At 47.7% G+C, this 14752-nt stretch overlaps 1 protein-coding gene across 1 annotated transcript in view; it reads left to right on the forward strand.

Moving 5' to 3' along the window:
* The window catches only part of LOC115309252 (ficolin-1-like), an 80805-nt gene that overhangs the window by 50358 nt on the left and 15695 nt on the right, over window positions 1-14752 (forward strand). The window lies entirely within an intron of this gene.

Raw genomic sequence — 14752 nt, forward strand, 5'->3', positions numbered from 1 at the left:
TGTTGAGGAGGTCATTTATATAAATTAAAAACAAAAGTGGTCCAATAACGAATCCTTGAGGGACACCAGATTTGACATGTATAGGTGGTGAGGTGATGTCATTTGCAAGTACTGATTGTTTTCTATCGTGCAAGAACTCACGAATCCATGTAATTACCTTATCATTAATTTTGAGATATTGTAGTTTTTTTTATCAGACGACTGTGTGGTACACGATCAAAGGCCTTCGAAAAGTCTATAAAAATAGCGTCGGTTTGTGAGGATGAGTGAATACAGGTATGCAAATCCGTTACCAGTTCAAACAGTTGGGTTTCACACGAAAGACCACGTTGAAAGCCGTGCTGATTGGGAAATAGCAGGTTGTTTGAGACTAAGTGTTTCATGACAGATGAATATATTATATGTTCTAAAAGTTTACAAAGAACACAGTTCAATGAAATTGGTCTATAATTTGTTGGGCAATTCCGATTACCAGATTTATAAATCTGCACGACATTTGCTGATTTCCATTCGTTCGGAATGTGGCCAGTATTAAGCGATTGCTGGAATAAGCTGGCAAGCACGGCACCTGATGCATCCTTAGTTAGTTTATGTAGCTTCGAGCATACACCATCAGGACCCGGGCTGGATTTTGTCGGCAAGCGGTTAATGGCACTGATAACACCATCAATATTGATTTGCACATCGTCCATTTCTGGAATGACGATTGTAGGTGTAACATGGCTAGCCCCTAAAGGTGTATCCACACGACGGACCAAATCGCTGTTTTGGTCCGCGGGCCGCGCATCACGTGATCTCACGTCATCGGTCTTTGAGGTCCGCCGGCGGTCCGCGGCCCGCGCTTCTGAGAAACGCCAAGCGACTTTTCTCGCCCTGACCTTGGCGGCGGACCGCAGGGTTTTTAGTATAATTGAAGCACTAAGTCTGGCAACAAGCTGACTTTTGTTGTTTGGATTGGAATCCAAACTCAAAGTCGTTTTATTTTAGCGCCAACTGTTGAAGACAAAGAAGAAAAACCTTTTGTTGTGCGGCGATGCAACTTGTTACTTCATCGCGCTCATTTAGCTGTTCCCCGCTCTGTGGGACAATAGTCGCGACGACTACTCAAATAATCATCTAAAGATGTCCCCATGCCTCTTTGGGTTCACTTAAGTCCTCCTCGTCCTCAATAGTCAACGCCAGGGCCACCGCGGTCGAACGTCTTTTTCGTTCAACCTCCATCTTGGCTCCTTACAAATAGCCTCAAAGCAGCTCGCTGCATGCGTTTGGCGGACCTGTGAGGTCGAGGGTTAGACCGGCCCGTTCACCCTGTCGTCTGCTCTTTTGGTCCGCCGTGTGGATGCTCATTGCAGCCGGGCGGCCCGCGGGCCGCGCATCACGTGATCAATCGGTCCGCGGCCCGGTCCGTCGTGTGGATACACCTTAAAGTGTATCCACACGATGGACCAGGCCGCGGACCGATTGATCACGTGACGCGAGGCCCGCGGGCCACCCGGCTGCAATGAGCATCCACACGGCGGACCAAAAGAGCAGACGACAGAGTGAACGTGCCGGTCTAACCCTCGACCTCACAGCTCTGCCAAACGCATGCAACCAGCTGCTTTGAGGCTATTTGTAAGGAACCAAAATGGAGGTTCAACGAAAAAGACTTTTGGCCGCGGTGGCCCTGGCGTTGACTATTGATGACGAGGAGGACTTAAGTGAACCGAAAAGGGCATGCATCTATTGTCCCACAGAGCGGGGAAATGCTCCACGAGCGCGATGAAGTAAAAAGTTCCATCGTCGCTCCATGCCGCCATCGTCGCACAACAAAAGGTTCGTCTTCTTCGTCTTCAACAGTTGGCGCCAAAAGAACACGACTTTGGATTTCGATTCCAATCTAAACAACAAAAGTCAGCTTGTTGCCAGACTTAGCACTTCAATTATACTAAAAACGCCGCGGTCCGCCGCCAAGGTCCGGGCGAGAAAAGCGCTTGGCATTTCTCAGAAGCGCGGGCCGCGGACCGCCGGCGGACCTCGAAAAGCGGTGACGTAAGATCACGTGATGCGCGGCCCGCGGACCAAAACAGCAATTTGGTCCGTCGTGTGGATACACCTTAACAAGAACGAGCTCCTAGCTTCGCTCGTGCGAGCTAAACCATCAATCTGGGACCAGAGATCTATGAACGCGGACCTCCGCTGGAGTGCTTGGAAGTTGGATCTCCTGGGCGGAGCCGAACGGATTGTTGTGTCGCTTGCAAGGTCGGAAGCGTGTGCGTGTGTCTCAATTCGGAGCGGCGTTCGGACTGTCGGATCGGACGATTCTGCCGTCCATTTGTCTCGCGCTTTAAAAGAACATCAGACCCCGCTTTGCGGGCATACAAATGGCATCTAAGTCAAAGGCCTTTGGGCGGTCTCACTTGTAATTTTCTCCCCATGGCCCAGAATATATTTAACATGTTGCTCGAGCAGAGTGCAGCTTTTTCGCTGAGACGTTTTTGTTTAGAAACAAAGTTGAAAAAAACCTCTTAATTTATTCAAATCATCAGCAGCGTTGATTGTGCGAGATGTAAATATACTGCAATGCTCCTGCAAGTGTGGTGGCATTTCTTCCTTTTCATATACCATCTGTGATTCATGCACTGTCTGCCCTGGAAACCATGCTCGGAATGTTGGTTGAAGTTTCGCCTGCAGCTACAGACCATACCTCAATAAGGCCGCATATAATAATACGCATTTCCTACGTAAAATGTGCACAAAAAAACAAAAAAAAAACGAAAGTAATATGCCGACAGCTAACGCCGTCTCGGCCTTTGTAGGGCGAGTGAGGGGGTAAATTTTGTCATCAGCAGGACGTCACCCCGGCTCGCTGTAAAAGGTCGCCTCCCAAACTTCTCGGTGCTAATACTCTCACCATACAATGCACCTGTTATTTGTTTGGCCCCTGGTCATGAAATCATTCTCAGTTTGCCATTCCATCTCACCGAGAGCCCGATTTTGGTCATTGAGGTCTCAACCGGCTTGCACTGAAGAAGTATTAGCGAGTTCGTTTCACGGCACCATCATGTTTAACATCATCATGTTTAACATTTACCTACTTCAGCTAACTTGCCCCGTCATATTTTGTTCGAGAAAGCTCTCGTTCTTGACGCCCTCACCAAAGCTAATATCTGATCCACCTGTAATGACGATCGAAATCGAAAAGTTTTGCTGGGTATTCCAGCAGACTAGTTTTAAGGCGTACCCTTTCAGTGGTCCACGCATAATGCCATGCTGAAATGGATCAAGCTTCTGCTCGGACAGCATCATCCATTTTCTTCAGTGTAAACGGTTATGAGAATTGAAAGATCGCAACCAGCTGCTTTGTAGACAGCTGGTTGCGGAAATTTACGGCGTCTGTAACTATCCCTATGACAGCCGAGTTGCTTGAAGTCATCGCAACTATAAACTACAAGCTGCAGCGACCAGCGTTTGTAGATAAACGTTGGTAGCGACTGTACTCTCGCATTCCCACCCATCACTCCGAACAGCAAGGCGCCAGTTTCGGTTTGAGGTCGGTATTCTTTCTACAACATAGATGGCGGCAGCATCAGTCTTCTGCACTTGGTGCATTTGGCGAATTCGTTTGAGTCCAGTTCTCAGTGCAACACTCTGCGAGTGCGATGCATTCTGGGAGAGAACTCGAACGGTGCCAGTGCGTGTGAAGCGAACTCGCTATAAAATACCGCTACCAGACGCATCGTCTGCTAACATGAGGGAATAATAATGAGTTTGTTTGCTACTAGGTAGGTATCATTCTCTGACAGAAACAAAACGACGAACAGACTGGCAAGTCTGTTCGTCGCTTGACGAACAGACGTGTTCGTCGATTGTCCCTTTTTGGCTCTGCGAACAGAGCCAAAAAGGGACAATCGTCTGCTATGAATTGTGTGCTGCGCAGAGTGAGATCAAAAACTAATTGAAATATGGAACATCGGCTATTTTACGGATGCAATTGTCCTGTGCTTCGTTTGGCTATGCTGATTTGTTTTCTGGCTGTGTGTAACTTGACACCCACTGGTGCTAAAACAAGAGCTTGGGACAAGCACCCACCTTACCACGATATCAATCTCACTATCCGAAAGAGTATTGGATTTAATTACTGAGTGCCTTTTCCATTGACAAGAAGGCCCCAACATTTTCTAAGAACTCCAGTAGGGTTTTGTTGTTGCATCTTTATACTCGCAACTCATTCACTTTGCCAATTTCGTTTTTCTAGCCTGGCTCAGCTGGCAAGCTGAGTGGCGAGTCTGAAACTGTACCAATATTGTTTCCGGTCAGACTGTCCATTATTATTTATTGTTCTTCCCTGCTATTGTGATATGTCTGCACTGTAGTCATGACAGGGGCTTGAGTGGTGGCTCCTACTTTCTACACATGGGTCCTAGGAAACATTTTGTAAGTGATGAGGTGCCCACAATCATGCGCGTCAGCAAAGTGGCGGAAAAGGGGGGGGGGGGGATTATTCTGAAGGGGTGTAGCTTTCAAACCTATAACTTTGAAAGAAAACAAGGTTTGCCCCCCTCCCCCTCCTTTTCCTGCAAAACGTACTGCAGATGCCCATGCCCGCAATCTAGGCCAACGGTTCTGGAAAGAGGGTTTGTGGAACCTCTCCGCAAAGGCATTTTAGGAGTCCGCAAAACTCTGCCGGCAATAATTTTTTTTTTTAAATATGATTTGGGGCATTGAGTTGAGCCCAGTCCGGCCATGGCAGATTCACAGCTCCGGGAGAAAGAGGAATCTACAGAAGAATACCTCCTTTCACTCTTCCCCCTTTTTATTACTGGTAAACACGTTTGCAGTCCACCCCCTTCCCCTTTTTTTACACTGCCTGGCGTCTCCCATCACTTCTGCCAGTCCAAAAAGGGTTTGCTTGCCACGATTGGCAGTTTCCTTCTTTTCTCTATAGCATCCTTTCTGCTAAAGTGGAAAGAGTGTAGACGGAGCTTCTTCCCCTCATTGTACCGTCTTAACCTGCAACATACTATACTCTCGGGAACAAGATAATAGCCTTGTATCTTTTCTGCCGCCACAAATGCTGTGCTTAGCATGTTTTTGGCAGAGCCTTTTGCTGCCACCACATGCCACGCTATGAAGTGGAGTGCCACGGTGTGTGCGTGCCACCTGTCGCAAAAGCAGTGCACTTTCGAACTGCGTGGATGCAATGACGGCAGAAAAAACACCAGCAGAGCGGACTATACAGAGCATGTTATTAACAGCACTGGTTAATTCCTAATAAATCACAATCTGGATCATTACTGTAAAACCATTTATTTTTGCAAATCGGTCACAGAGGACATAATCACAGCCACTAAATTTTGCGAATTCCAGACGCCTGCATTTAAACTCTTAAAGAGATTATAAAAGCAATTTCGAAATTTTATTTGATGTCTGAAATGGGCGTCGGGCTCATCTCAGACACTGTTGACCAAGTTCCGGCCCGAACAGAAGTTTGTGTGCCGCACCAATCAATTAAACAGTTGTGGTAATATTTGCGCGGGGACAATGCCTGAGACCCCCCCCCCCCCCCCCCCCCAAGACGGCGGCAGAAAGGTGAACTAAAGTGCGCCGTCAAAGTGTGACGACAACGGGCTCCTCGTCAGGCGATTGCTTCAAACGGTTTAAACGAATGATGCGCTCTTGGTTTAGAATTCGGTAGTGAGATGTCATACAAAAAAGTAATTTGAATGTTGGATAATTTTTTTAAAGCTGTAGTTCGGAATTAATAGGTTTCATAGTGTGTATAGGAATAGGTTCCATAGCATGTGTAGCGTGTGGGATGACAAGGAAGATGACTTGTGGAAATAAATGACAGCTGTATGCTGTGCTGGTTTTGAGACTGTGGTGTGTATGTTCCTTTTTGTTTTCCTTGTCTCAAGGAAACAAAATTTTGACAGCAAATTTTGAACCCTGCTAGTGTACACGTTTCTGATCCAAAACTGACTTCGAGACCCAGTAGGTTTCAAAGCCGGTTTCAAATAAGAAAACCAACGCAAAAGTCAACTTCGAAACCTGGGATGTTTTGAAGTGATTTTTGGCATTAGTTCCCGAAAAGATATGTCATCAGTTTGGTGGCCGGGAGCTAAAAGCATTTCATGCTTAAAATCATACTCATCAGTGCGGCCTTTATTATTCTCTGACTGAATCAATTCTGCTTTAATATGCAGGAGGGAACCATTTGGCTTTTCGAAGGCTTTACTGTGGTCATGGCGGCCTACTGGCTTTTCAGCTTCGCCCATGGCCAGAAACGTACAATACGAGCTGCCTTCTTGAGAGGCTTTGTCTTATTCTAATCTACTCACATCTACGGCCAGTTGCAATCAAGGTGACTAATACAATCAAGAAAACACCTGTAGCCTGATTGCTGATCACATAGTGCAATCGCCAAAGTCTGTGAAACTCCTGCCAGGATTGTTCCGATTTTCGAAATCATTGTTTGTTTTTCTTGAGATGGCAGCTGCAAGTTGTGTGGCTCACATACCTAAGTATGCTTCAATTCATGACCAGCTTTATTCATTTATATTCATCACATTTCTCTAGTCCTCCGTGTTGTTTCCTAGTCATCAAACTATTAGGCACCTGTATGGAGTAGTTACATTTTGTTTTTACGCTTTTATCAAAACGGTTTGTGTCACCCTGTCTGGAATTCATCACCCTTGCTACGAAATGTCAAATTAATCTCACGTTGAGATACTTTTTAAAAGTGGAGATGACCGGCATTAAATGTTGTGTTTCTTTATCACTCCTGTTCATACTTTGTATATTACTTCAGTCAAAAGACACCACCAGTGTTCAATATGCCCCGTCCGAGCACAAGCTTTTCAGCCTGGATAAGGTGAGCGTGAGTGAGCACGTACTAAGCAGTACCGAAGGTAATGAGCGTGCACTGCTGCATTTTCAAAGTTTCATAAATGCTCTTTTTTAGAAAAAAATAAAGGCCAGGCATTGTTGTGGTATATTCATAACATTGTGGCTTTCTTGAAGAATGCGGGCATTCTGAAGGTGTTGCCGAAGGCTTGCCAGGGTGACAGCGCGGTCGAAGGCGACAAGTGCGAGCTAGTACACGCCCTATCGCAAGCTCTTGTTCTGCGAAAGCGCTTCTCAAAGTCGCTCTTGCATACCTGTAGCCTTTGCTGCCCTACAGTGGTAATGGTAGGCAACTCCGGCTGACACAAGAAATCATCCAATCGCTGCCACACTCCGTTTCCCTTTAAAGGGCTGGTGAACCGAAATTTGGATTTCAGAAAACGATGCAGAAGCCGTAGGCGGGACGCTACAATCCCTAAAACACTACTCGTAGTCACAAGGCGATATCTCGAATGGACGGTCGTATTTTTGGAGAAAGAGGTTGAGATTGAACAAGGCCGATGAGGCGCGTGACGTCAAGATATCTCGTTTTCTCCTCTCTGCTTCGCCCCCTCAAGGCGGCGAGGCGGAGAAGACGCGAGGTCGTTCCCTTTCCTTCTCGGAGAAACAAGACAAACAAATCTGTCAAATGCGCCTCCTATTTTTAAAAGTAAGGTCATCCATTCGAAATATCGCTGTATGAGTGATGTTTTGGTGTTTATAGCATCTTGTTACACGCTTTTGCCGCCGTGTTTTATGGAATCCAGATTTCGGTTCAACATCCCTTTAAGTGCAAGTGAAACTGAAATGCCAAGAATGAGCACGTTGTCCTGAACGACAGTTGCACTGCATAAGCGCGCATGCTTAGCAACATTCAAAGCATGGAGCTTGCTCTTAAAGCCTCTGCATCAGGCTTCCTGTTGCAGCTCGTGGTACCGAAGCAAGCTTTTGGGCAGACACTTTTTTATAAGCAGAAACTTCACCTGGCACCGCAGAGCTCCGACCGGTACTCGGAGTACTTAGTTGCGGTACTTTAGATAAAACAGAAGGGCAACAGGTGAAGTAGAAACTTCACCTGCACCGCAGTGCTCCGACCAGTACTCGGAGCACTTAGTTGCGGTATTTTAGATAAAACAGAAGGGCATTGAGCAGTGCAAACTTTGATTATTGTCAGGTAAGAAGTATTCAGTTGCAGTAATTGTTTTGCTTTACATACAAAAAGGCTGGAGTATGCTTAAATGCTGGGCTAGCAACCGATTGCTACCAGGGGCCCTATGCTACACGACGGGACCAAGCGGAATCAAAGGACCGGGAGCCATTCAGCGACCTGGATGCAAAGATGGGTTCAGCTTTCACGGGATTGGTGCCACCTGGATCTTGTCGCAAAGGGCCAGCAGCAGCTGGATAGCCTCGCATTGCGATGCGGGGATGGGGATGCCGAGCGAGCTCGGGGCATGCCGCCCACTCAGTGTGAGGGCCAGGTGCTCCCACTGACTGGCTAGGTGCACGTTGATGAGTTCCTGGAAGGTGTTGTTTACACTTAGCAGCCGGAGCTTGGCGTTCGACGCGTACGGCGGCGCCCCCAGTGCCAGCTAGTACCCCTTGCGAATAATCACGTCCATCTTGCCCTTACCTCTCGACAGCAGGTCAGGTTGAGATACGGATTTGCGCAGGCGATGTGGCTCATGACGAGTGGTTGGGTCAGCCGGATCAGGTCCGACTCCTAGAGCCCGTGTCTGTGACTCGTTATCCTTCTCACCATGCGCATGACTTGCGTGGTTGTCTTGACGAGTCGGTCGACCGTGTACTTGCAATGGCTCCGCCGTCCCGCTGGAGGTGAAGGCCCCAGTATCCGAACCCGCTTCACCACCGGCACGGGGGTACCATCCTTTAACGTGAGGCGGATGTCCGCCTTCTTCTTCTTCGGGAATTGGCTTGCCCGCGCGGAGGAGCAACAGCTGAGACTTATCAGGGGCGCGCTGGAGGTTGCCGGCCTCGAGGTAGTTCTGCACCGTCTCAATGACTTCTTCGAGGAAGTCTTGCCTCCCGCTGTCCGATCCCGACGTAGCCCAAATCGTCAGGTCGTCCACATAGAGTGGCATATAGTGTGTGCTTCATCCGGGGAATCCGTTCCAGTAGAGGAGGCGGCTTGCACATCGCCAGGTAACAAGGTGGGTGACAGGACCGAGCCTTGCCGGTTGCCCTTGCTCGGTATCGGGATGGTGCTTGTGCGGATGGACTCGATTCCGATGGTGGCCATCCAGTTGCTCAGGAAGTCCCGCAAATAATCATACATCCGGGGCCCGCACCCAGTTGAGGCCAAGTTCTCGAACACCAGCGTGTGACTGACGTTGTCAAAGGCGCCCTTTATATCCAGGGCTAGGACCGCCCGCGTTGTCGTACAGGAGATTCTGTCAAGGATATCCTCCTTGATCTGAAGCAGGACATCCTGCGTGGAGGTGTGACCAGAACCCGAAAATGGTGTTCATGGTGGCATTGAGTTCAATACAGGATGGTCCCCTCAAATATCGCTGTAAACAGCTCATCAGGGCATGGGCATTTAAAAAACTGAAATGGAGTGTCCAGGTCTGTGACGCTCGGCGGTATACCTGATAACCTCTATTTCTTTTGGATCCTTTTCAAGGGAGTATATTTTCCACTTCGGGGCACTTTTCTTGTTTCTGGCACTTACTACTGCAGGAACTGTTTCACCCTCACTTTCTTCTTTGCTTTCACAGCACTCATTTGATGTTAATGTGGAAGGGAATTGGCCGGATTCCACTCTTCGTTCCTACGTAAAATGTGCTGGCGTCCAATACCTGCCACAAAAAGGGTACTTAAGATTCCAAAAATGACTAAGAGTGTGTAAACATATGATGCCAGCATTTCTTTTTTTTATTTCCAATGAGCAACATTATATTATGCCAAAACTCTCCCTAAATGCACACTGCATTTTACAGCGCGCTAAACTCTGCCGGAAAAATCGGCGCCTGCACGCAAAGGGGCGTCGTTTCCTCAGCAGTGTATTTTACCTTGTGAAATTTTAAGGCGCTCCTTTCTTTTGCAGCTAGAACATCCTTAAAAATACTAAAAATGCGTTCGCCACGGACGACCGAGTCTTCCGCTGGCAAACGCTGTCGTTTGCGTACGATACGCCTTGAAATTTTCACCCCATGGTCGATCAGACGCCGATTTTTCCGGTTGCTTTCCCATACCTTGAGCCACCCAGAAACACCGCGCGCCCCCGTAAATAAAAAAAAAAAAAAAAGAATGGAACGGCATTGAGTGTTTTGTTTACTTACCGACTTTGTGCGTGAACCGCGCCACGTTGCGCTGCCTGATGCACCCGCGTTTTGGAACTAATTCAGTTGACAGTTCCCTCCGAAGATGAAGCCACTGAAGCCACGGCGGTAATCGTACTGGTAGGCTGTTCCCTTTCGAACGGGCGGAAGAAGACTACGAAGAATTCGGCAGCGAACGGGCGGAAACTCGATTACGTACAGCTTCAGTACTCGACGCTTTGTTTTCTCGATTGCGTTCGCGGCGTTCACCGTGGACTCGCGCACTCGGCCGTAGCCGAACCAGCCGAACGGCCGAACCAGCTGGACGGCTGCCGGCGCGCGTACCAACAGCGTCGCCATAGCAACCACGCCGCGAGTGTGGTTGCCAGACAGAATTCACACGATTTTTTTTTCTTGTCACTCACGTTGAGTTACTAGAAGTTAGGCGCGTATCATTATAATACATTATGCTGTAAGAAGTTATTAAGGGATATGTGTACCTACCTAAGACAAATGCAGAAAAAATATTATTGAAAAATAAAATTGGCGTAATCTTTTCATATCTTGATTAAGACTAGCGTGGTCACTGGGCTAACCGATGCGCGAAATAGGAGGGCATATATACCGCTCGGGGCAGTTGTCGGTTTGTATTAGTAGGTTGTATGTACTATTTGTAGAGTGTTGTGCTATTGATCTGTGCTTGTATGCGCTTCTGTATGTACAGTGTTGTGTGTATGTCGATGTTGTGAGTGAATGTAACCGCGCGGTGGGCAGCAAAAAATATTGCTGCTTTCTTTTTTTAAATGTTTATCACTTTTTGTTTTCGTCGCTAGATGGGGGTTGTCGCCGCCCAATTTTAAAAGTGTGGCGGTTGGTGATCTATAACTATTAGAGGGCTGGATGCCATTAGTCCATCCGTCGTGTTGATCGCTCCGAGTTATTCGGTTCCGCTGGCAGCTGTGTCGCCGTGTTATGCTGCCTGATTGCAACAAAAGGAGGTTAGGCGGCTTCCCCAGCGCGTGTTCTAGGTGCTGAATGCCGCTGTTCACGCACAAACGTTCATGAGTGGATAACGCACGTAACAGAGGTGAGCACAGGCGATAGTTAATCGAGAGCCACACGGAGCGCGAGTGCGATACCTCCTAGCCGCTGTCGACAGAGGGTGTCGGAGCGATTCGTTGTCAACTTGTCCACGGCAAGTGGGCGTTTTGTTCAATAAAGCCAGCCTGTCAGTGTTTTGTAAAGCTATCCCTTCTTTATAAGCGCTTCTGATGCGATGAAAATGCGACCGGCATTGAGCAGGCCGAGCGAGACTTCGGCGACAGTCTCGGCTGTTCAGTCTCCAGCGGTTTCGGCCTTACTCGTATTATTTGCGGTGTTGGCGCTTGGACATAGAGATGTTTGGAAAGTTTTTTGCGCCTACAGATGACACCAAACGAGCGTGCGAGCCGTATGCTCTTGCTCCGGCGAGAAGCCGCGTACGGCTCGCCAGGCTCGTATCGCCTGTCGCATACTGGCCGCCATATTGTTTTTAGGGTGTTAGCAGTTAACACGATTTTCACCACCTCCGGCGGCTAACACCCTTACACGAATAAAGGCGTTAGCCAGAGGACGAGCCATTTACACGAATAAGAGTGTAAAAATTTTAAGTGTGCAGCTGCCGATGGTGACCTGGTAGCGCTCTTGCTTCTCCCTCGCCTTCTCTGGGAGCGGCTGCGACGCCCGTCCGACGCCTGCCACGTTATCTGCTGTCACGCTGGCACCCTCGGCTGCTGCAGCTACATCTCTTCTTCTCGTTGCTTACGTTCCCAACGCCGTTTACCAACGACGTATGGCGTCTTGAACCTTGCTTTACACTTCTTGTCTGTGGTGAGGTGGTTCTCCCCGCAGAGGCTGCAATTGGGGTTACTGCAGACGTGGCTTTCTTCGTGATTCTTCATTCCACGACCACGGCATATCCTGTCTTCTGGGTTTGGGCAAACGTCCATTTGGTGGCAGGGGGACCACACCGGTAGCACATATCGATCTGCTTGCGATTCAGCGAACACTCGACCCACAGGTTGCCGTATCTGTGGTTCGGGGCCTTGTCGCCGCCGAATGCGATGATCACCGTCGTCGTCTTACCGATATGGTTGACTTGCACAGTAGTCGAATTATAGTCTTGAACTAAGATTCTTCAATTTCTAGAATAGTGTCCGTCGACGGAACACCCCTGATGACGCCCTTAACGGTGCCGTGGGGAGCGGTCTCCTAGGCGCTGACGTCGTGTGCAATGCCGTTGATAGTGAGGTTTCTGACTGCCGGGTAGCGGTCTGCTTTCTCTCGTTTATACGTACTAAAACGACTATGTTTTGCTGTTTGTCCGGGCAGATGACGTTTGCGTTACCTCCTCGCCACTCACGTTCGCAGCTGGGGCGATGGCTCGGCTGATCTCGAATCTAGAAATTTCTCCAAGGTTCAGGCCTCCCCTGGGACGCATGACGATCTTCATATCTTGCCTTGGCAACGCAGGCATCCTCGCTGTCTTGAGTAGCTTGCTCTTGAAATTTTTCCGCTGCGAGTGACGATGCCAGGCAGCCGCCGGTCCACCGTTGACCGTCGTTAGGCAACTCTCGAAAGCGGCTCGCCATTTGCCTGCAGTGTGAACGTCACTTCTCGCTTGTCCCGTGTCACTAGTTGTCGCGCGAATGGCAGTGGGAGGTATAAACGCTCATGCGGGCGTTCGGACTCGTTTCTCCACCTCCTTGCTCGCCCTCTTGCGGCGGGAACGCGAAGCGCTCTAGCGATCACGCTATACTCCGTTCACCCTTAAGTAGATTCACCCGCTCGTCACTAAGTGGGCGAATTTCGCTACACAAACCTGAGTTTCAGGAATGCACGAGAGTGTTGATTCTTTCGGAGGTTCATTACGAAGACGTCATGAAGGTCGTACGACCCTTAGGTTTTCCCCTGAAAGGGCTGTAGATTCTTAATAAATTTTAAACATATGGGTGTTTTCACCGTTTTGAGCGCATTTTCAAACAATTTTAAGATTTACATTACCTAGAAGAAAAATCTGGAAGAGCGTATGGTAGTACATACAAGAGGTTTCTCCAACCTCCATTTTAATACCATGGAGAGAACATTATACATTGTAGTATACAGGGTGTTTCAAGAAATGTGGACGAATTCGATACTGCGAAAACTACGCATCGCACCAAAAAAAAAAAAAAAGGTTGTGTCGTTTTGATTCTAAGCCAAGGGCCTATTAGGGAAAATTAATAAAGTTCAGGATAATTAAGTTGCTAATCATTTTCGTGTAATTATTTTTAAGCATTGAGTTTAAGGGCACGGTTTCATTTGGAAACTTGCTGAGCATCATCAGAAATACTAAATGAAAAAGTTGGAGTGCGATAGAGAGCACGTGCTAGATTTTACACCTTTCTCAAAAACCATACAACTTCGACTGGTTTTTAAGTTTCGGTTTACAATCGAAGCGCTCCTCGGCACCGACGGCACCGCGCCCTGTGGAGAAATAGTGCAAGCTGCCTCTGCTGCATTGAGCGAGCACAGCGAAGCAAAATGTTGGTTGCACTATTTCTCCTAAGGGTGCGGTGCCGTAGGTACCCAGAAGCGCTCCGATTGCAAACCAAAACTTAGAAACCCGTCGAAGTTCTGCTGTTTTTAAGAAGCTGTAAAATGCAGCGCGTCTATCGAAAAAATCACCAGGAAAAATCCTCATGGTCCATCAGGCTGATTGTCTCATGTGTTTTGGGACATTGCTGTTCTGATTACCTGATCGTAACCTGATGGTGTGATGGTTTGGTGGCTTGATGGCTTGATGGCATGATGGTTTGATGATCTGTAGTATTTTGGGACACTGATGGTGTGATCGTTTGATGGTGCGAACGTCTGTTGGTCGGTATGAATTTCTAATTACACATATGTACCGGCAGAAGACAGATTCCATTACAGTCAATTGTGGACTTTATTTTGTGCCAATTATTATTTCAAAAAAGAACATCCGAAGTGTTAGGGTACCTTCCGAAATCCTCGTAGAGACTTGCAAACAATGTTTGTATTTAGGTTATGGCATGTTAATATTTCTATCTGGAAATGATTGGACGTTGAATTATCAAACAGCAAAAACAAAATAGCAGAGAAAATGCGTTTAATCTACTCACTACTTTCAAGACTCCACGATCCGCAGAAACTTCCTCGGTGTCTGTTGCGGGGCTATCTACACTCTGTCCCCATCATCTATGCTGGGCATGACGGCGTCGTGCGACAGCGTGCAATACACTAAGCCTCGTCGGCCCGAGAATGCAGCAGGCCTCGTACTAGCGCATTCGCGGCTTCGTAAACGTTTTCTTTTTTTTCTCGCAAATATTTAGTTTATAGTATACGTGCACCTGGTAAATAAATTTCCTATGAAGCAAAGTGCGTTTTTCGACGCATTCTCTGCCACTTGGATTGTAAACATGATTTTCTTGACATAGAAAGCAGATCAACAAATTTTTTCAGCAACGGACAATAAAACAGTTTAAAACAAAACTATGGTTGCAAAAACGTACCTGAGTTTATAAGAAGGTGCCTTCGTTACCTTTCGAGTATGCCAGGACAATTGT

Source organism: Ixodes scapularis, unplaced genomic scaffold, assembly GCF_016920785.2.
Source record: "Ixodes scapularis isolate PalLabHiFi unplaced genomic scaffold, ASM1692078v2 PGA_scaffold13__105_contigs__length_92229423, whole genome shotgun sequence".
NCBI classification, from domain to species: domain Eukaryota; kingdom Metazoa; phylum Arthropoda; class Arachnida; order Ixodida; family Ixodidae; genus Ixodes; species Ixodes scapularis.